Below are 20,759 nucleotides of genomic sequence, written 5' to 3' on the forward strand. Positions count from 1 at the left end.
TTTAATCTGTACTGCTTAGACTAGCCTGCAAAGACTGAATGGATTTAGCCTCGGGCTTTTTGACTGTCTGTACCTAGCCCAGAAGTTCAGTGCACATAAGCCACTTCCAAGATGGCTGAAACGAGTTTAAGATGAAACTGGATGGCTGTTGTATCAGACTTCACTGATTTAGGTTAAATTGGTTTATTGAACTTCTGTCCCAGATCCCCTCCAGATTCAGGTTAATTCACAATCCCCCAGCATCCCAGGATACTTTGCACTTCCTCCACAACCCCTGCTACCCTCTTGCAGGGTGGGTGGTCCATCCTTGGCCCAAGCTGTCTGCTCTAGCTGAGAATGGAGGAATGGTCTAGTGCCCCCCAGCTTCTGGCCAGGGCTACTGCAGGCATGTGGCTGTATTTCTGGAATCAAAGCTAAATGTCTGTTCACTTGTTTATTAGTTCAATCTACATAGCTTAGATTAACCTGCAAAGACTGAATCAATTCAACCTTGGGCTTTTTTACTGTCTGTATTTAGCTGAGGTGAGAAATTGGGTTGTAAAGTCAGTCCTATGAGTATTTCCCTCCCTTCCCTGCTAACATTGTGGTGTCTTCTTCCTTAGGGTAGTCACTTGGTCACAGTCCTTTTTACTGTCTTGAGTACAAGGACTCCATGTCTGACTGGCCTTCATACAGACTACCACAGGAAGAACAGTGAAGTTCCAATTATGTGTGAGGTAAGAGCTGGGCACAAGGCATTTCTCTATCAGATACAGCAAAATAGAAATCAATTGGTGTTTTCAATAATAAATAAGGAACATTTGGAAAAGCATCAGGTTTTATAAATACCAGTTAAAAGATTAATACTTTTCCAATTGTTTTTTCCTAGTAAGAAATAGAAAAGAAACAATTCCAAGATGGGAGGTGGGAGAGGTTTTCTAAGCTAGTCTTATAATGTAAGTAGGGGTATAGCTGTCTGCTCTAAGCCTTTCCTGATTTTGCCTGTCCTCAGAGTCTCTGTCAGCTCTGCAAAATTGGAAGTATGAACATGACACTATTATTCCATGATTAGCATTTATTTTCCATGCTCCACTTTTTTGCCTAGGTGTCCACGGTGCAGACTGTTCCCTCTTTCTTTCCCATAAAACATTCAGAGTACAATCACCTTTTAGTCATTCTTCCAAATCCTCCAGCACTTGTAGGTTCACCAAATAACACTGAGTTCTGTCTGCATGATAATTTGGGTTATTTTGAGTAACACGGTGGTGACAATATCTGAGTTGACAATGTAAATAGATCCTTACCACTTATTCTTTTTCACCTGAAGAGTGTTATAACCAGGCAAATGCTTCGGGGTATAGCTTAATCCTTTTCTTAATGTTTTGTACCACTCCAGAAAAATAAAGAAGGTGAAAAACTAGTTTAACTAGCTTATTGGAGATTTCTACACCAGAGCTACAGGTAACTGAGCTGAAGGATCTGACCCTATGCAGGCATGGAGAGAGAGAATTTCTTCTCTTCTGCTGCTGTAGTGAGTTTAGTGCTAGGTGGTAAAATCACACCCCTGGTGTCTGCCTGGACCCTGTCTTGTTTTCCCCTTCTGGCCTCTCAGGGTATCACCCTGTTGTCATTCCTGCCATGCCTTGATGTTATGATTGGACAGGGAAGTTGCATCCAGAGGGCAGAGGGGGTTGGATGTTAGGCTCTTGTCTGGGCTGAGGCTGTTTGGTCTTGGCCCACTTTGCTCTGGCTAGGCCCCTCTGCCTAAGGTGGGCTTTGGGCTTGCACCCCCAGTCTTTTCTGTCTGACGCCACAGACAGTCTTTCTGCTAATAGCAGTGACATATCTTGGACCTAGGGTGCTCTTGGCACCCTTCTCAGTGGCCTTCTCCTCCCCTAGAGTCACAATCCATCCCTCCTGTATATAAACACAAATGGAAAAATATGAGCATATGCTCTCAAACAATAGGTTCTCCATCCTGGGTAAATACCACACCATAGCAAAACTAACCCCAAAATACTTATCTTTGCCTGCCTGGCAGTGCAGGGGCTTCCTGCAGCTTCCTTGCAGTCTGGAGTCCTTCTTCCTTGTCCAGTTAGGTCCACTCCTCCTGAGAGCTCTGATTCCTGAAGGGCCTGGGCTTACATGCATCTCTCTGGGTTACCTGACCCACTACTTTTGCCCCAGGCCTGACAATCTCTGGCCACATTGTGCTAGTTACACCTGGGACAGCTCCCTGTTACACACCCACCCTCCTTCTTAGAACTCACAGTTGGGGAGGTTAAGCCCTCTGTGGTCCCTCTCATCTCTTGCACTGACATACGAGGCCCAGGTTGTCAGGTCTCTTGTTTGGCTTCCATGAGGCTGTAGATTCCCAAATGATCTATCTTGTTCTCCCTTGGGTATTTTGTTCAGATTAGCTTCCTGTGTTGTCACAGCCTTCACACTGACCTTCCCCTCAAACCATTCTTTCTTTCTTGCCTTTACGTCCATGTTCCAGCCAAACTTAGGTAGCCTTCAGGCATGAACACTGGAGGATATGCCAATCTCAGTCCCACTCTTGTACCCCTTAAGACTTGGGTCGTCTGTGGTACTCCAAAATTTGCCCTGGAACCTATCCAGATGTTCCATCTTACTCACAGGGGTCTTAGGCAGAAATCATTTGTTGAACATAGAGGCAACCTGCATGGCCTCACTAGGTTGTTCACACAAGATAACCTTGACTTTGAGGTTATCCCGCAGAACTGTAAACCTCCTTTTGACTGTCTTCCAGTTCCTGCCATATAGGGAAGAGATATCTCATGTCTTCAAACTACCACATAATAACTTCTGCATCCCAGCCACCCTGTCAGGCTCCCTGGCCAGCCGTGGTTTTTTATAAACATTTTGGCCAGTTGGGCCTTCTTTAAAGTTCAGAACCTTTTCTTGGAGGTTAATTTGTTTTATAACCTTAAGTGCCCTCTTTGCACAGTCCTCATTCTTGAACTCAACTACCCCATAGCCACTGGGTCTCCCACCAACATCTGAGAACAGTTTTACAAAGGTAACTCCCCCAAATTTATCCTTTACAAGACTCTTAAGAGCCTACCGGTTCTTACTCTTTGGAAGATTAATCACAAAGATTTTTCTGCCTCTCAGGACTTCCCTGATCCTAGTTCTCAGCTTCTTGCATTTAGAATCAGAGTTAGACTGTTTCTCAGACCCCTGAGCTAGAAGTGTTTCTTAGTCATCTGCAGTGTCCCTTTTTGCAGGTGCCTTTTTTGTCACCCCTGTGTCCATTCTACTTGCCTTTCTGATGTCATCATCACTACATGTAGTTACCCTTGCTCCTGCCATATCGTCTTTACCCTGCTGCTTCCCCTGCCATCGCAGCTGCTGAGGCTGATTCTTCATGACTGTCTCCCCTTCTTCCAATGGTGCTGCTCTGGAGGCTTATGTCATGTATAGCTACAGTGCATTTCTTTACCACCACCACCCCCTTAATACTTGTTCTAGTCTCTCTTTGGTTGTCATTACTAACAAAGCCTCTCGGTCTTTTGGCAATCTTCCCACTACCAGACAAGCTTGACAAACCTTATTGTGGCCTTGCCTCCATATGGATACTCCCAAAAAGATGAGTCATTTATATCCTCACATGGAAGTCCTGATTCTGTTGCCCTGTGGGGCCAGGCCAACCCTCAGGATCTCAAAATTGTGTTGTTAGATGGGAGGGCGTGACAATTGTGTACACACACACACACACACACACACACACACACACACACACACACACACGGTGTATACACCCCCCCCCCCCACCAACTCAGGAACACACGCATCCAGAATTACCAGCCTAGACACATGCACACCTATCATCAATTCAAGCACATACACACTATTCACACTGAAAATTAGACAAAAATCAGTTGTTAATACCTACACTCTCAATACACATACACGGATCACTAATTCACATACCACACACACAATGATATATATTTGCCAGTTCACACACACCACACACCTACACATACACACAGGTGAGTTCCTGACTTGGATGGTGTGGTGTGTATGTGTGTGCTTGGGGTACTTGGGGTACCTAGGGTGCTTGGTGACTATGGGAGGGGGAATCAAGGTTCAAATATTTCCAGAAGGAGGGAGATGGATGGGGGTTAAGATGAGAGAGGGAAAAATAAGATAGTGAAAGTGCCAGGAGTAGAAGTTGCCAGGGCCAGGATTAGAACCAGCAGACTGGAGGGGAAGCTGGAGTTACTTAAGGTCAAGTGGCCCCAGGGTTACTCAAGGTCACTGGGGCTTGGGGTTACTTAGGGTTAATGTGCCCTGGAGTTACTCGGGGTTACCTGGTGCTGGCTGGAAGCAAGGGAAAAAGCCTGGTGGCAAGGAGGAGATAGCCAGGAAATCAAGAAGGAGGGTTGGGAGGTCAAAAACCCAACTCGGGGTTTCAAAATGACAGGCTTATTAAACAAACAACATACTACACAGCCCCATGAAGTTATTGGTTCCTACACACACACAAGAAGTCACATATACACCCACACAATGGTAGCAGGAGAGAAAAAGGCTTGGTGGAGGGATTAAAGTCAAGGTGTGTAGGGACAGATCCAGGTCCTTTGCTTGGGGAAGGAAGGTGGGTGATAGCTACCTATCCTGGACTCCGAGTTGATCCTTGATGGACAGTCAAGGTCTTCTCCAGCAAGGTGTTGTCCAGATGGGGGTCGCCAGCAGGGCCTCTGAGTGGATAGGTGGTGTGATATAGTGCTGATCCAGAGGGAGAGGGTGTCCCACTGGGTCTGTTTTCACTGCCCTCTTTTTTTTATAGGGCAGACCTTCTATGACCTTAGTGGCAGGGGCATGCCCTGGTGTACTAAGCATGCGCAATCCAGGCTAGGATATGCAGTTTCAGGTGTCTGTGATGGTGGGTTGGCTGGTTTCTGCAGCAGTCTTTGTCTTCCAAATATTGATCCAGGGAGGGTCAATTCAGGGTGATGGTTGGGTTGTCGAGTTGATGGTTCCGTCATTCAGAGGGAGCTATTATTAGACCTACTGCCATTGTCTCTCAAGCACCCGCATTCATTCAGGAACCAATTTACATAGGAAGAGTAGGTATGAGTTACACAATTACAACATATTGTATAGGGCAGGGGACATGAGATGGAACCTTGAAATACAAAATAGAAACTTGACATAACTTGACATTACTTATGCTAACTTACACATGCAGGACTAAATTATATAGTATCAATAGTCAAAAAACAGTAAAAATCAGTAAAACAGTAATCACACAGTAAAAATCAATATAAACATAATTATACAATATAAAACAGTGGATCAAAGAAAGAGAGAGAAGGAAAAAAAAAACTTGCTACAGAATGCTAAAGCTTATCCCATGCCTTAGTTCACTCTATGTCTTAGCTTACTTATATTTATCTATAGGGAACAGAGAGGGAGAGAAAAAGTCAGAAATAGTTGGGGAATGGAGGGAATACATTTCAACAGAAAAAAAAAAGAAAAACTGGGGGTTTTGCTGCAATTCCATTTGTGCTCCTAGAGGGGATTCATTTCCCTTAGGTGATATCCATTTTCTCACCCATGGGCACTGCCTTATATCATCCGCATAACCCCCTTATCTAGACCCTCCATTCCTGTTCATTTGGGTGGCCTACCTCTGGTCCCTGGAGCTGGGCTGTCCATCTTCTTATGCACTCCACGCCTTTTCTCAAAAGTGCAAAGTTTTAGGTGCAACCTCAATCCTACCTTTGAGTCAGACCAGCCTCTCTTTGCTCTCACGCTGGCTTTGCAACTCCCAGACCATTGCCTCTCATTACCATGGCTGCCTGTTGAAGCTATGCCCATCCCCTCTTTGATCTGCTGTCTGTTTTGAGATGACAGTGACTGAGGCTGGCTTTCTGTAGTGCCTATGATTTTTGCCATTGCTTTCATGGGTACCATCTCAATGGCCTTCCTCCCTACACCTGCAATCTCTGCCTTCACCTCCAGCTCCCTCAGTGGTTCTGCCACTGGTGTGTAGCTCTGGAAATGATTTTTCTTTCCCTCAGTCCCTTTCAGGATTTGTTCTTCTGTCTCTTTGGTAACTGTCAGTTTCCTTAGGAGCTTCTCCACATCTGCTGAGCTTTGCTTCCAGCCCCTTCACCTGATTCCCCATCTCTTGTTTGTACCCAGCCTCCCACATGAGATGCTCCTCTTCTTGGCCATGACTCTCTCTGGGTGCATCTCCATGTGCTCTTAATGTGAAACAATGAACTCCAGCTCAGTTCACAATGAAGTTTATTGCTCCCAGGCACCATGTTTACACGTGTACCTAGGACTATCCTATGGCAATATACTGTGGAGCAGCCCCAGCTGGCAGGAGGCCTAGGGGGTCAGCCTACCAGCCCAAAACTCCAACCCAGCTCAATGTGCTGTGGAGGGACTGGCTGGAGCATGTGTGTGCTCCTGTGCAGAGCTGGCTGGCAGGCAGCTACCACACTGAAGTACCCTCACCCCAGCCAGGCCCATCAGCATCTACATGTGCATTGCAGCACACCAAATAACACAGCCATAGAATATTACTGTGCTTACAAATACTATCCTACTATGGTGTTTATTAGTTTACTGCAGCCTAATAGGGCTGCATGTGTAGATACTGTGACACTTACTATATAGCTAATTAGGCTGCTCCACAGTAAATGTCTTGTGTAGATGTGCCCTCTGGCTAGTAAGTTCAACATTTGGCTACTGCTGCTCCTGTCTCAGTCATTCACTGAGTCCCTGGTTCCTTTTTTGTTCAGCTGGAGCATGATAAGCTGCTGCTCCTGGCTGATGCTCTTAGCCTGCAGCCCCTCTCTCTGCATGCAGACCACCACTAATTCTTGCCTGATTTGGGCAACCTCTCCTGGTAGGGTCTTAATATCCCTCTGGCGCTCTATCACTGTTGCATAGTGTAATCTTTCTCTTGTGGTAGTGAACCTGAGTTTCCTGGGGTGCCATGTGGTCCTGATATGAGGAAGGGGCTGGTACAAATATTCTTGTACACCCTTTGGGACAAAAAATGTATTACATAATTGCCTGATGTTAGAGGGGACTGAACTCAGTGACCCAGGAGATCCCTTCATCCTGTTCCTCTTTGTTACCCTCTCCTCACCATTCATACTTCACCCATCTCATACAATACAGTCTTTGGGCAAGGTCTCTTTCTGTCTAGTTGTTTGTAAGATGTCTAGCAATATCATTATTTCAAGATGGTCACCAGCAGTGTAACAAGCATTTTTTGTGCCAGGGCAGTGGCAGCAGTGGCTAGGATGGTAACCACAGCAGCTACCACTAGCTCAAAGGCCTGGTTTTGCACCCCCTCTAAGTTGGTGCCTAGGGCTGGTGCCCCACTCTCCCACCTCTAGTTATATTACTGGTGGTTGCCTAGTAAGGAAAGGTGCACCAGTTACATTTAAAACCACTTTTATATTTTATATTTTTATGACATAGATAAAAGAGAAATTGCAAAAATTGAGCTTATGAGTTTATTTCAGTTTAATTTTTACCTACCATGTTTACTCAAATACAAGACAGCCCTGACTATAAGATCATACCTGAATAATTAGATGCTATGTCTGGAAAATTTATAATTTTGTTATCATTTTCCAGAACTGACTTTGATGTCACCAAACTAACTAGCACCATGAATGGTGGAGGGTTTTTTGTTTTGCTTGCCCTCATGGTGGCTCACTTGTAGACGCCAAGATTTTTACTGCACACTTAATTAGTCAACTGCACTGTAGATGTGGCTCTGGTATGCAGATGTAAGACAAGAAGCTTTTTTCTCATGCTGACTTGGGGGAAACAATCCCATTTTATATTTAAAAAAAAAAAAAAAAAAGGTGTTCCCAGTAGATACAAAATAAATGGGGAAAAAAAAATCTTAAACTGAAATAGGTGCTTTCATGCAGGTGTTTGCTTTTGTTTAAATATACTGTTATAAGTTCATTCCTTAGGCTATACCAGTGCTGCTTTTTCCATGTTAAGAGGCATTAGGATGATGAAAGTCTCTTTCAGTTTAAAAAAGCAGAGGGTTTTGTTTGCTGTGACTAGCAAACCATGATATGTGGAACATAAATGCCAAGACAATTAAGATCTATCTCCAGAATAGTGGAAAGGGATTCTGCTAGGCTTCACAAGTAGTTCCTTTACAAGTTCCTGTGTATGGTAAGAACATTAATGGAAAATTGTGTTTGCTCATGTCTATATTGTACTTCTGCAAAACAAAATACACACAATTCATATCAGAGATGCTATGCTATAGAAAGATATTTTCATATTTTGGGGGATTATCCCACATAGAAATGGCTTTGGACTGCCATCAGAGAACTGATACCAGAGGTTTTTCAGGGAAATATTCTCCAAATTCCTATTATTACAATGTCAAGAAAAAAAACTTGATTTGCTGAAATTAAACAAAGCCACATACCTGTTTACATTTCTTGTGACCAGCCAGTAAATGTATTTCATCACTCTGATTGCAAAAACAAATACCAGAAATATGGCTGACCAGAATGAAAGCATCAAGAGATATGTAGTAATAGAGTCCCTGTGTTAGAGTAACAATTAATGGGCAAACTGGAACAAACTGATTAACAATATCATTTATGTAGTTGATACTAACATGTCTTGCATACCTAGTGCAATTCATAATCAGACAGTCATCTTTCTGCTCAGGTTTCTTACTTTGATAGCTATCTTTTTTAATGCTTAGTTTTAAAATGTATCATTTTAGTACCAAAAATGTTGTTTATCTTATTCATAGATTCATCAGTTGTTAAGGGCTGGAAGGGACCTTGCAGATCATTGGGTCCAGCCCCCTCACTCTACACAGGAAGATAACTGGGGTCAAGTGACCCTAGTGAGGTGACTGTCCAGTCTCCTCTTGAAAACCTCCAGGGTAGGTGACTGTACCACCTCTGGAGGGAGTTTATTCCACAGTCTGGACACCCTGACTGAAGGAATTTTTCCTGGTATGAAGCCTGAAGCGGGCCTTCCAGGAGTTTGAATCCATTTGTCCTGGTCTTCCCAGGCATACCCTAGTGAACAGCTGTTCTCTGAGCTCCTGATGCACTCCTCTGATATAGCGGTAAGCCACTATCAAGTCCCCTCTCAACCTTCTCTTCTCTAAGCTAAAGAGGCCCAGGTCCCTCAGCCTTTCCTCGTACGGCTTGTCTTGCAAGTCCCTGATTATATGGGTGGCTCTTTTCTGGACCCTCTCAAGTTTTTCCACGTCCTTATTGAAGTGCGGCATCCAGAACTGGATACAGTAGTCGAACGGCGGTATCACCAGTGCTGAGTACACAGGGAGTATCATTTCCTTAGTTTTACATGAGATGCATCACTCGATGCATGCCAGCATGTTATTTTTCCTGCTGGCCACCGCCTCGCACTGACAGCTCATATTCATGTGATGGTCAATCATTACCCCTAGATCCCTTTTGGCTGTGGTGCAAGTCAAGCTGTCACCTCTGCCACCTGGCAGTTTAACACCTGGAAGTGTTAAACGTCATCTGGTTCCTAACTGCCCAACTCTCAAGACTGTCCAGGTCCGCCTGTATCTGCAACCTATCTTCTGATGTAACCACACTGCCCCATAAGTTCGTGCCATCCACGAACTTAGCCAGAGAGCTTTTCACTCCCCCATCCAAATCATTGATAAAGATGTTGAAAAGCACTGGTCCAAGTACAGGGCCCTGAGGGACACCACTGGTCACTTTGCGCCAGGACAACATGTTCATGAGAACTCTCTGGGTTCTACCCTGTAGCCAGTTTCCCACCCACTGAACTGTCGAGCAGCTGAGCCCAAATCTTCCAGTTTTCCCACAGGATACTGTGGGATACTAGGTCAAAAGCTTTTTGGAAGGCTAAATATCTAACGTTTACCTCCTCTCCCACGTCCAGGTAGTGAGAGACCTGGTCATAGAAGGAGATGAGATTGGTAAGACAAGACCTACCCATGACAAAGCCATGCTGGCTATCGTTCAGAATCTTACCTTCCACGAGCGTATCGCACATAGATTCTTGAATTAGTTTTTCCATAATTTTCCCTGGGATAAAGGTTAAGCTAATTGGCCTATAGTTGCCCAGGTCCTCCCTCTTCCCCTCCTGGAAGATGAGCACAATGTTGGCCCTCTTCCAATCCTCAGGGATTTCCCCTGTGTGCCACGATTTCTGAAAGAGCTTTGCCAGGGGTTCCACAACAACCTCGGCCAGCTTCTTCAGCACTCTCGGATTAAATCCATCCGGTTCTGCTGACTTATAAATGTCTAGCTTTTCTAGTTGATATTGCACCTGCTCAGTATACACAGTGGGGAGGCTGCCATCCCAACCACCTCCTCCAGCACTACCCACTCTAGTACACCTGCACCACTGCTCACAGATTCCTCATCCACCCTGGTCATCCCCAGCATCATGTTCACTGCAGACACATCTCAAAAGAACAAGGTTTTACTTCCCTCACATCAACCAGAGCCCACCCACCCACCCCACTTCTCTCCCCAACAAACAGAGTCGCTCCACCACCCACCCTCCCACCAACAATAAAAAAAATTCTTCCTCGTGAAAACTATGCACAATGTCCTTTGTGTGCCATCCCAAGATAGGGGGCTGTGGGGTGGAGGTACATAGGGGGCAGAGACTGGGGACAGGTGGCCAGCACCCTGGCTTCTGGGCATTCCCTTGTGGGTGCACATGTTGTGGCAAGTGCAGCAAGCAGGGGGCTCGTCCAGGTGTGATGGAGGCTGGTGCTCCCCTGGCATGGGCAGCTCCCCCTCTGGTAGCCAGTGTCCAGGGCCAGCAGGGCTGGCATGTGATCCTGGCCCCACTGAAGGCATCTCTGGCTCCACACCCACATGGAGGTAGCGTGAGTGGTGGGACTGGGCCCAGGTGATGGTGCTGGGTGGTGAACGACCCTTGAAAGAGGAAGGGCCTGGTGCTCCTGGCTGCTGGAGGCAGTGCAGGACTTTCTCCCAGGCACGGGCAGGGGCCTGCTGTTGGGCAGTGGGTGGCTGCCAGGGGGCAGGCAAGGCTGGGGTTGGAGGCTGGGCAGCAGGTGGCATGAAGGTGACCACCAGGGCCAGAATGGTGTCCAGCACCCGGTGATCATCATCCATGACCTACACTGCCTTGCCCATGATTGCAGTCTGTTCCTGCAGTGCCTTCACCCACTTGCACTCCAGAGCCAGGAGGTCATGTGCCATAGAATGCCCAAAACTCACAGTCTGCCCACTCCTGCAAATTCTCACGCTGGTCCTGTGCATCTTTACAGGCCACATCCTCCACCCACCACCTGTTCTGGAGGGCCACATTTTCTGCCCACCAGGCCTGATTGTCTACCAGCCAGCCCTTCAACACCATGAACATGTAGTCCAGGAGGAGGGTGTCCTACCCAGCCCAACTCCTCTGGCACAGCTGATGCATCCACAAGGCTCTGGCTGTGGGTGGCGGTGGCCCTGAACAGCACAGGTCTGGCACATGTGTGGCACAGGCAGCACTGGGGTGCAGGCAGGCTGGTAAGGCTAGCCTGTGGCCTGGCCAGGGGGACATGGGGCCTGGAGTGCCCTCAGGCTACCTGCTGATGTGCCCCAGTGCTCAAAATGTCCATAGTCTTTTAAAGGCCTGAGGCAGGGTCTTCCATAAAGGCAGCCCAGCCCTGGAGTAGGAGAGGCTCCCAGCCTAGAGCCCTGGAGCTAGTGAGAGACTGGTCCCCTAGTGGCAAGCAGAAACAACCTGAGTAGGGTGTGGGGCCCAGGGCAAATCAGCTTGTGTGGGGCCCTGCCCCATGATGAAGGAAGATGGAGGTGGATTGGGAGGGGGGGGGAAGGTGCTGAGCATTTGCAGGTATCAAATTTACTCACAATTAAGGGTTTTTCCTTGTCAGTAAATATGCACACATGTAGATGCACATGCTTACTGTGCAGTAAACTGCACTACTGTGCAGTTAAGCATCTTGTGCAGACATGCCCACTGTGATTCAATATATCACTTAGTTAGGGCTTATCTCAGAAACGCTTTTAAGCTTGATCTTAGAGTTAACTTATGCCAACTTATTTAGTGAAGGCTGTGCACATGCTTAAAGTAAGCACGAGCTAAGTGCACAGTTGATTAGAGCCTTTTGCTTTTAACTGGACAAAATCAGGCCTCACCCCCGCACTGTGAGCAGGCTGACTCCTGTAAGAGTCTACAAAGACTTCCAAATACGAGGATCTCAACTACACAATTTATGGCAATGGGGAATTGCTTTTGAACTTTCCCCCTGGCTTGCTCCTTTGGCCTGTTGACTAGGGAGCATCTCTGGGGAGTATCTGAAACCCCAGATTGATGAGCCTGGGAGGTAGGATACTTACCAGTGATAGCACCACACAGACTTGAACAGTTGAGGTACACTCAGTTGATGGAATTTGGAACTGATTTGGCTGATTTGGCCCTTGCCACAAAATATAATAATAAAAAAACTCAGTTTGGCAAAATATCAATTTTTGGTTTGCTAAGCCAAAGTTAAAAGGAATGCTTTGGATCTGGGTCCAAATTTCTCTGAAGCCCAAGTGTATGTGTTCATTGAATGGTTTCTGTTTGAACTTCAGAACTCATACTGAACATGAGAACTCACACCCTCACACAGGTTGGGGCTGTGTTTGATCATGCAGTGCTTATCAGGTGGTGTTCTGAGTGATTTGATACGTTTGTATAAGCACTTGGTGGTTGACTTATCCCTTCTCACTTCTACCCGTAATTAAAAGTTTGACAATTTGTGTATGCATTCACGTAAGACCTGAAAATGAAAAGGAAATGCATGTTTAAACTGGCCCTTGCCTGGATATGTGTACACTAAATGAAATGTGCAAGTTCTTGATAAATGAAGGCAAATTAAAAATAAAATTAGTCAAGAAAGTCTGCTATGCATGACTGTGCTTAGAGACAAACACAGTAATTCAGATCAGTAAGGTGTTTTGACTGGCTACAGAAAAATGAAATGTAAAGAAAATGACTTCAAGACAAAAAATATACCAGGGGAGATCTTTTGAAAGCAATGGAAAGGTTCCCATTTGTTTCCATGCAGTTGGATCAGGTCTTAAGACAACATTAAAAAATAATTTCCTGGGTCAAATTCTAGGTTTGATCCTGGAAAGTTCCAAACTTCTTCCATTCTTCACCAATCTAGCTTCAGGTGTGACATTGATGGTTCACACCATCTTGCAGGATCTCTGGTCTCTGTTACACCTACGCATCACAGTGAAGGATTAGCAAAGACCACATTTGGGCCAGGGTGTAGGAACCCAGCCTCTGAATAACATGGAAACTGTCTTGTCCAGACTCTCTACCTGTGTGAATCTGTACGTTCACTGACCAGCAGAGAGAGGGAGTAAGCCACGTTAGTCTCAAGTCAGGCAGAAGAAAGGTAGAAATACACCTGTCAGGTGTATCTAACCTAAATTAATCTCTGATTTCTCCTAGTGAATGAATTTAACCTAATGAATCTCTGGTGCATCTCTACCTTGCCAATTTAAACTAGGTTAGGATTTGGTTTAAAGCCTTATCAATATGTATTGATTAGTGTTTTGTATGTACATGGAAACCCGGTGATGGGGTTAAAAATCCTGAAGGTGAAAAGCGCTTATTAAAAATTTAAAAAATAATTTGTGTACACATACTTTGTGCTGAAACTTTTTTTTACTATGGGCTGAAAATCTAGGAAAGGAATTATTAGGAGAAATCAGTTCGTGTCCCATCATTGAGCAGACCATTAATTTTTACAAGTTACTTCCTTTTTTTCCATAGTCCTAATTGGTTGCCTTTTGGGAACACTGGATGTTGAGCTGTCAAAACAAAACTTTTTTTGCCACATTCCGATATAATTAGGTGGATGATTATACTAACAAACACAATCCCAGCTGTTTGAAGCCTAATACTACTTAAGCACTACCATCCTTTTTTCGAAAGGTACCAAGACATATGGCAATCATAAGCCCCTCTCTCTTCCTTGCTCTGCTAGGCTAGACTTTCATATTCACATGTCAAGCCTGTGTTTGAAGAAAAAGAAAAAACAGAAATAAAAAAACTCCAAACCTCTCAGCTAACAATTTGAACTAATTTGTCTCCCTTATGCTACTTTGATTTTTTTTTTTTCTTCCCTCTTTTGCTGCTGTCAATTCTCTGAGTACAAATGTGTGACTATAACACAAGGACAGCTTGAAGCTGCCTCTGCAGATAAATGATCAGTTAATGGCAATAAAATAATAAAATTCTCTGTGGCACCCCTGCCCCTTTCCCTCACCACAGCCTTTGCAGAACTCCTTGGAATACCTTGCATTGTTACAGCAGATGTAACCTTTCTAGGAGGGATTACACACCATTTGGACCAATTAGTCTTAATAACTCTCCCATCATAAGAGATCCTTTGCATGAAAAGAGCAGTAGCCTTTTTCAGATAATGCTTTATATGTATTCTCTCTTTCTATCTCCCAGTTGTTCTTTTAATAAAACTATATAAAAAAGATCCAATGTGCAGCAAATACAAATAAAACCAAGGGGATGTTTAAAGAAATCTGAAAATCAACCACCAGATCCATCCCTAATGAAATGTCACTGAGGTCAATTGTGTTATACAATGGATTAAGTGGTTCCTATAGCCTGCCTTTTCAATTATACCAAGATTCTTTTATAGTCTTCTGGCAGGTCAAATACTCTCTAGCACTACCAGAGAGGGGCCTTACTGTAACTAAGTATCAGGCTCTGTGTCTTTACTAAATTCCATGACAAGCCTTACTCAGCTATGTCATTAATGTACTCATCATTTGTTGTGTGTGTGTGTGTGTGTGTGTGTGTGTGTGTGTGTGGGAGAAGGGTGATGAGTGAATTGAATTGTCATAACCTGAAATGGAGACAAAGGAAAAGCAATGGCTTGAAGTGTTCTTTTCTGTTCAGGTTCTTGTACTTTTTGATCACCATGTTTTTTTCCTCACTGCCTAATAGTTAATAGGCAATATGATTAGTATTTGATGCACAGTTCTTTCATTCTTCTCTATGCATTTTCTATCTGAGAAGAGTTTTATTTTTTCAGTGATGTGCTATGTGTTCATACTAGTGAAAACAAAGTTGAAGAAATGTCCTTTGAATGAAAAACTGTGGGGTTCATCATATGTCTAAGTTCCAGTGGCATGATTGTTCCGTATTTTTGCATTGTCCCACAAGAAAGTTTTCTCTCCTGAATGAAAGAGGCATTTCCTTGCCAAAGAGAGTTCTGTTGTGCTGCTTCATTTTGAGGTTTTGCAACAGGTGCAGTTCTCTTATGTCACCATGTCTATTGTACATTCTCCAAAATATTTTACAGTTTGCTTGCAATGGAGATTGAAATCTTGGTGAACAAGGTCCAAATGTTACCTTAGTCAATATAAAATACTGTCAGCTTATTTTAAGCTTGCAATGAAAACAGTCACAAGAGCTTCTAACATTCATGTATTTACAGTGTTTTAAAAACTACCACAGTTTTATTTTAAAAGATGGACAAATCAAAATCATCCATTAGTGTGTTGTGCTTTGAAGATTTCTCCAGTGACATTATCATAAACAACTGTCTCATGAATGCTTAATCAAGTTTAATAATACAGTTACCAATTTTTTTAAAGGTTCAGGGAAAGAGAAATGTAGAGAGACATAGTGGGGAAAAAATGTCCCTAAGCATTAATTTTGAAAATAGATATTTGTAAAAAAAAATGTTTGCACAGTAATATTAAAAAATAAATAGAGACCCAAAGGTACTGAGTCTTGTTCTGTGTCCTGACAGCCAATGTAAGTATGTTGAAAAAAAAAAAGTAATCCTTCCTAGTAGACTGATCTTTTCCTGGTCTGAGGTGATAACTAACTGATCTATTTCTCACTCGCTGTCTAATGCTAGACAAGTCCAAATTTGGTCCAAGGATGTTTTAACAGAGCTAAGGTTACTGGAAGGACAGCATGAAGAAAATGATATTGCAGCTGTCTAGGTATGCCATTGCTGCAAGCCATTTAATCACCAGAGGACAAATATTCACTAATAAATATACCCTGTAATGTGGCTGAGGAACCCAATGAGAAACTTTTCTAATCTTCTTCTACTATATCCAGTCCAGTCCTGGCAGAGTAGACTGAGGGCTGTTCTAATCAGTGCTGATGTTGAGGATGTAGCTGACAGCTACCAAGGAAAAAAGGACTTATGATTCTATACCTGCCTTTTGTGTGACGCCCCCTCCCCCCCACCATCTCCAGAGGCCAAATGAAGAGTGGGAAAAGAGTCTTTTTGCTGGTTCACTACCAGCCAAGAATCCCACTGCATGAAGGAAACTCTCCTATGGCCAGATCCAGAGCAGCACGAACTAGCACAATGCATTTGAGGCCTGGACAATATAAATGTAAGAAAACTCTAAGTGTACAGTATTGGGTTTAGTTTGCATATATAATGCCCTTAACCTTTAACTTAGCCCCAAGCACTATACAGTACTGGTGCTGCAAAGAGCCCATACAGGCAGACAAAGCAATCATTATGTGTTTGGCAATTGCTCACACAGCCGTAAACAATGGAGAATATTCTCATTTAGTGAATGGTGGGAAGGACTCATAGTTTCTTCCCTGATCATTAACTGGAAAAAGTAGCACACAATTTATGTCTCTAGTTTCCAGAGATAGATGGATAGAAGGGACCTGAAGATCTCAACCTTTGCCAATGTACTTCTTCACCCAGTTTGGTACTGTATGATTTAGCACTGGGCATGAAACTACAGCCTGGTCTGGTGTGGGCTGGCTCAGAAGTGAGCATGCTAATAACTATAGAACAGACAACAACAGCTCTATCTGGTCCTGTAACACAGTATGTACACAGAAGACCAAAAAAGACACCCTCCTCCTCCCTGATTATGTTTATCCTGAGAAAGCCAGAAATAGTGTAAAATGTTAGAGCACTTCAGTCACTTCAGCTTTATTCTAAAAGCTGAGCCATATTCATTTCAGATTGGCTTATTGTAATTACAATCCAAATACTGTACTCCATTGTCTTTGAAATACTGCTGTCATAAAAGTAAGAAAATATAAATAAAATATACCAATGGAGGCTAGTTTTGTGAAAGGCAAACTAACACAGGGCACCTACTTAGAGGGGGCACAATAATGGTAGCTGTCACTCCTGCCAACTCAGCTGACACAACTGGCCGAATCCCTGGTGCTTCCCTTGTTGGCAGAGACCCTAGTTGTTACACTTCTGAATATGGGGAGGAGGGGGCTAGGAAGTCACAAAAGCTAGTACTCTAGAGTAACTTTTAACTTCCCACCATTTGCTGGGAGGCACATACTGTAACACACAGACCCATCAAGAAAAATGTTTGGAGTGTGTAATATTAGTGTTCAGAACTAAGCAGTTTGTTTGCTCTTCCTGCCACTCACCCTCCTGAGGATGCATTCCAGCACCTTGGAGCATGAAGTGCAGTGAAAACATCAACTGTATTCTTGGGTGTTAAAAGTGAATGCAGGGAGGTGAGATGCGAAAGCAGAAACACCAAGCAACATGATTTGTACAACTCTTTTAATTATGCATTGCACTCAAGTCACTTCTTGTGATGGGGCTTATGGGGATAGCAAAATATACACAGTGGTGATACAGTGGGTAGTTTATAGTATGCTGACCTGTGTGGAAAGTGCATGATTTCTTGTACCTAATTTCTTTTTTACACCTGCCTGAAAACTACTTCCATTATATGACAGATAACTGGGTAAAAACTACTGTATATTTGGAAGCATCCCTATCACTTCCTTGAGAGTAATTTCTGGACCACTGTGACTACATCATTATTCTTGCACTACTATGTTAAAAATGTGTGATTACAAGCTTCTATGTTTATTGAAGAGAGGTTTTTAAATGATAAACAAATTGGAATTTTTATAGCAGAATATACCAATCTTTGGGGAAAAAATCAGAACCGTAACTTTTTTTTATATCATTTATTGTCTTCCGTCCTTTTCTTCTATCTTTTCTTCTAACCTCTTTTACTTTTCAGCTCTCAAAGGCCTGATTCTGCTGTCATTCAAATCAATGGTAACAACTCCACTTGATATCAGTGATGCAAAATTGTAGTCCACAGCATTTTTGAGCATGTGGAATTTCCATTAATAGTTCACATTCTATATTTAGCTAAAAGGTTGCTGCTAAGCTTAAAATGAAGTGGCTCTTCCCACTCCAATTGATTTGAATGGAAGTAATATCAGTTAGAGCAGAAGCAGGTGTACTTGGGGAAAAAAACATATCCTACCCTATGGTGAAAAGTCAAAAGAAATGTAAAACTAAGTTTACTGATTGTTCAGCTTGTACTGACATTTTTTTCAGCTAGGCCATTGGAAAACAAACTGATCAGTTTCCTGTCAATGTCATCTCTTAGTTTGAGAGTTCTAGCAATTTTTGTGTTGCACATTTGGTGCAAAATTACACCTGATGGTGTTGGTTTCATATCTGCTTAGATTATTTTTGCTCACATTGATTGTGCTGTAAATATGAGATCTTTTTATATCCAGACACCATTTTGCACCCAACTTCCTTCAAAACTGAGAAAAATTACTTATAAAAAAATATTCAAAAAGATGTTTAACATTCATGGTGGGGGATTACAGGTGATAAGAAGAAAACGCAATATTTGGAAGCAAAGACTAAAATGTAAAAGGAAAAATCTGCAAAAAGAGACAGAAACCTAATTTTCTGCTCCAAAGAGGAAATAGAAATGAGGAATATGAGGAACAGGTACTTCAGAAAAGCAGGGCTCAGGATGAAGAGAGTGGCACTCTGCCCACACTTCCAGTGAATTAAGTCATCAATCCTGCACTCCAGTCTAGTTAAACTTTTTGTAGGCACAGCAAGAGATTAAATAATGGGAGGAATAATACTATTTTGGATCTATAATTCAGCTTCTTTGTAGCTGCTGAAATAACATTTCCTAAAAGGAAAGAGGCAGGTGAGAGGAATTCCTAAATCTGTAGTTGTCAGGAAACTGCCAAAATTTCAATGGAGTGAGTTAGTGTAGATGTACACTAATATCAGTCAGATTAATTCAGCACTGGAATGAAATAAGTGTGACTGTGGGTTTGGTAGACATAAGGCAAGGTAGCTACATACCTAATAGATTATCTACAATAAATAGAGCACAAGCTATCATGAACTTCAGTTTGTTTCATCAGATGCATCTTATAGACATACCCACATTCACTTAAAACAGCTCTGACGACATCAGGTACTGTAGCTATGGCAAAAAACAGTTCAGTCTGCAGTAGCCACACAAATATATACGAACTGTTCCAAATGAGCTTTGAATCTCGTGCTAAGCGATGTGCTGTTGTGGTTATAGTGTTATCATTGGCTGAGCTAATTAAAGTTATCTTTGGATATAGAGGATTTTAGCCCCACCTGTTTGATTGCAGTATAGACAGCATCTGAGAACAGATCCTGTCTTTTAAATTCCATTCAGTTCTTAGGTAGGTAAACAGCCAAAAATATTTTGTTTTCCCTGAATGATGAAGTAGAAATGCTTTATGTTTTCTTATATAAATTCAATCGTTTGTTGCCAATGGCTATTCCAGGCAATTTTGGTAAATAATGTTTGCATCAGTTGGATTTTTGCCTGAGTAAAGACTGAACCACAGAATTGGGGTCACAGAAGGAGTACAAAAATAATCTAACAAATATGTTAGATATTATTTTTATATTTCACTATATGGTTTCTTAGAGAGAACAACATCACTTTAAAGTCATGTTTTGTTATAATTTGCTGCGGAATAACTTCAAGTTCACAAATGTGTGTGTAAAAGACCAATAAGGTTTCCTTCACTGTTCCTCATTGCATGAGACAGACTCATTAAACATTACATTTTACATCCAGGGGTGGAAATAAAAGAGAATTTATGCTAAACCACTCGCGTTTCATAAAGCACAGACACATGACTTGATTCAGCACCCTTCATGCTGTCAAAGCTTCATATTGGGTTTCATGCAAAGTACAGGATTGTGCACAAACCCAATATATTTCTTGACTGTTTTTATTTTCCTGAAAATAATCTATGCAGAAATTTATTCCAGGCAACTTTAAATTTTATAAAAAATTCAGCTTGATTGTTAGCTCCATGTATCAGCTTTCTAGCAACGACATTTGTTCTGGAAAAAAATTGACAGAACACTCCTGTTCAATTTTTTTCTGCTAAAATTGCCTAGTAGCTGGATTCATTAGTAAAGATCAAAGTGTATTGTGACTATGAGCTATTTCACTTCCATAGTTGTATGTGCCCTTTTGGCTTTCTTAAATCCCGGCCTGATACATCAGGAGTAAGTTCTATTGACTTTGGTGACATCTACTGGATGGAAAGCAGGGGGTTAAGACATTCAAACAGATGCAGCCAACTAGCTGCTTTTAAGTGTTTGTAAAGGTGGACCTTGAGCATTTTGAATTGCTAGTCTACCTGTTACACTGCAGCATAAGCTCTGACTCAGGAGAAAAAGCTCTCAATGAAAAGTCTGTTTCTTGACGGCACCGTTCCTCTTGTCTTTCCCACGCTATTTGCCTTTTCAGCTGCCAAATAGTTTAATAGCACTTACATTTCCATATGGGGATTTCATTAAATATTTAAGTCAGTCATCTTGGAGTTGTAATGAGTATTATCCCCTCCCCCATGCAGTCTATTTGAAAAATTCCATTTAATAGATTTAAATGGAGCAATTTAGGTTGTGTGATGTTCACTGTACCAGT

At 42.8% G+C, this 20,759-nt stretch overlaps 1 long non-coding RNA gene across 1 annotated transcript in view; it reads left to right on the forward strand.

The window, feature by feature from the left end:
* Positions 1-312: 312 nt before the first annotated feature.
* The window catches only part of LOC109280337 (uncharacterized), a 36,132-nt gene continuing 15,685 nt past the window's right edge, over positions 313-20,759 (forward strand). The window contains exon 1 of the long non-coding RNA XR_002086619.2: positions 313-716. This is a non-coding gene — a long non-coding RNA (uncharacterized LOC109280337). The remainder of the gene's footprint in view (positions 717-20,759) is intronic.

This window comes from Alligator mississippiensis, chromosome 1, assembly GCF_030867095.1.
Source record: "Alligator mississippiensis isolate rAllMis1 chromosome 1, rAllMis1, whole genome shotgun sequence".
Lineage (NCBI taxonomy): Eukaryota > Metazoa > Chordata > Crocodylia > Alligatoridae > Alligator > Alligator mississippiensis.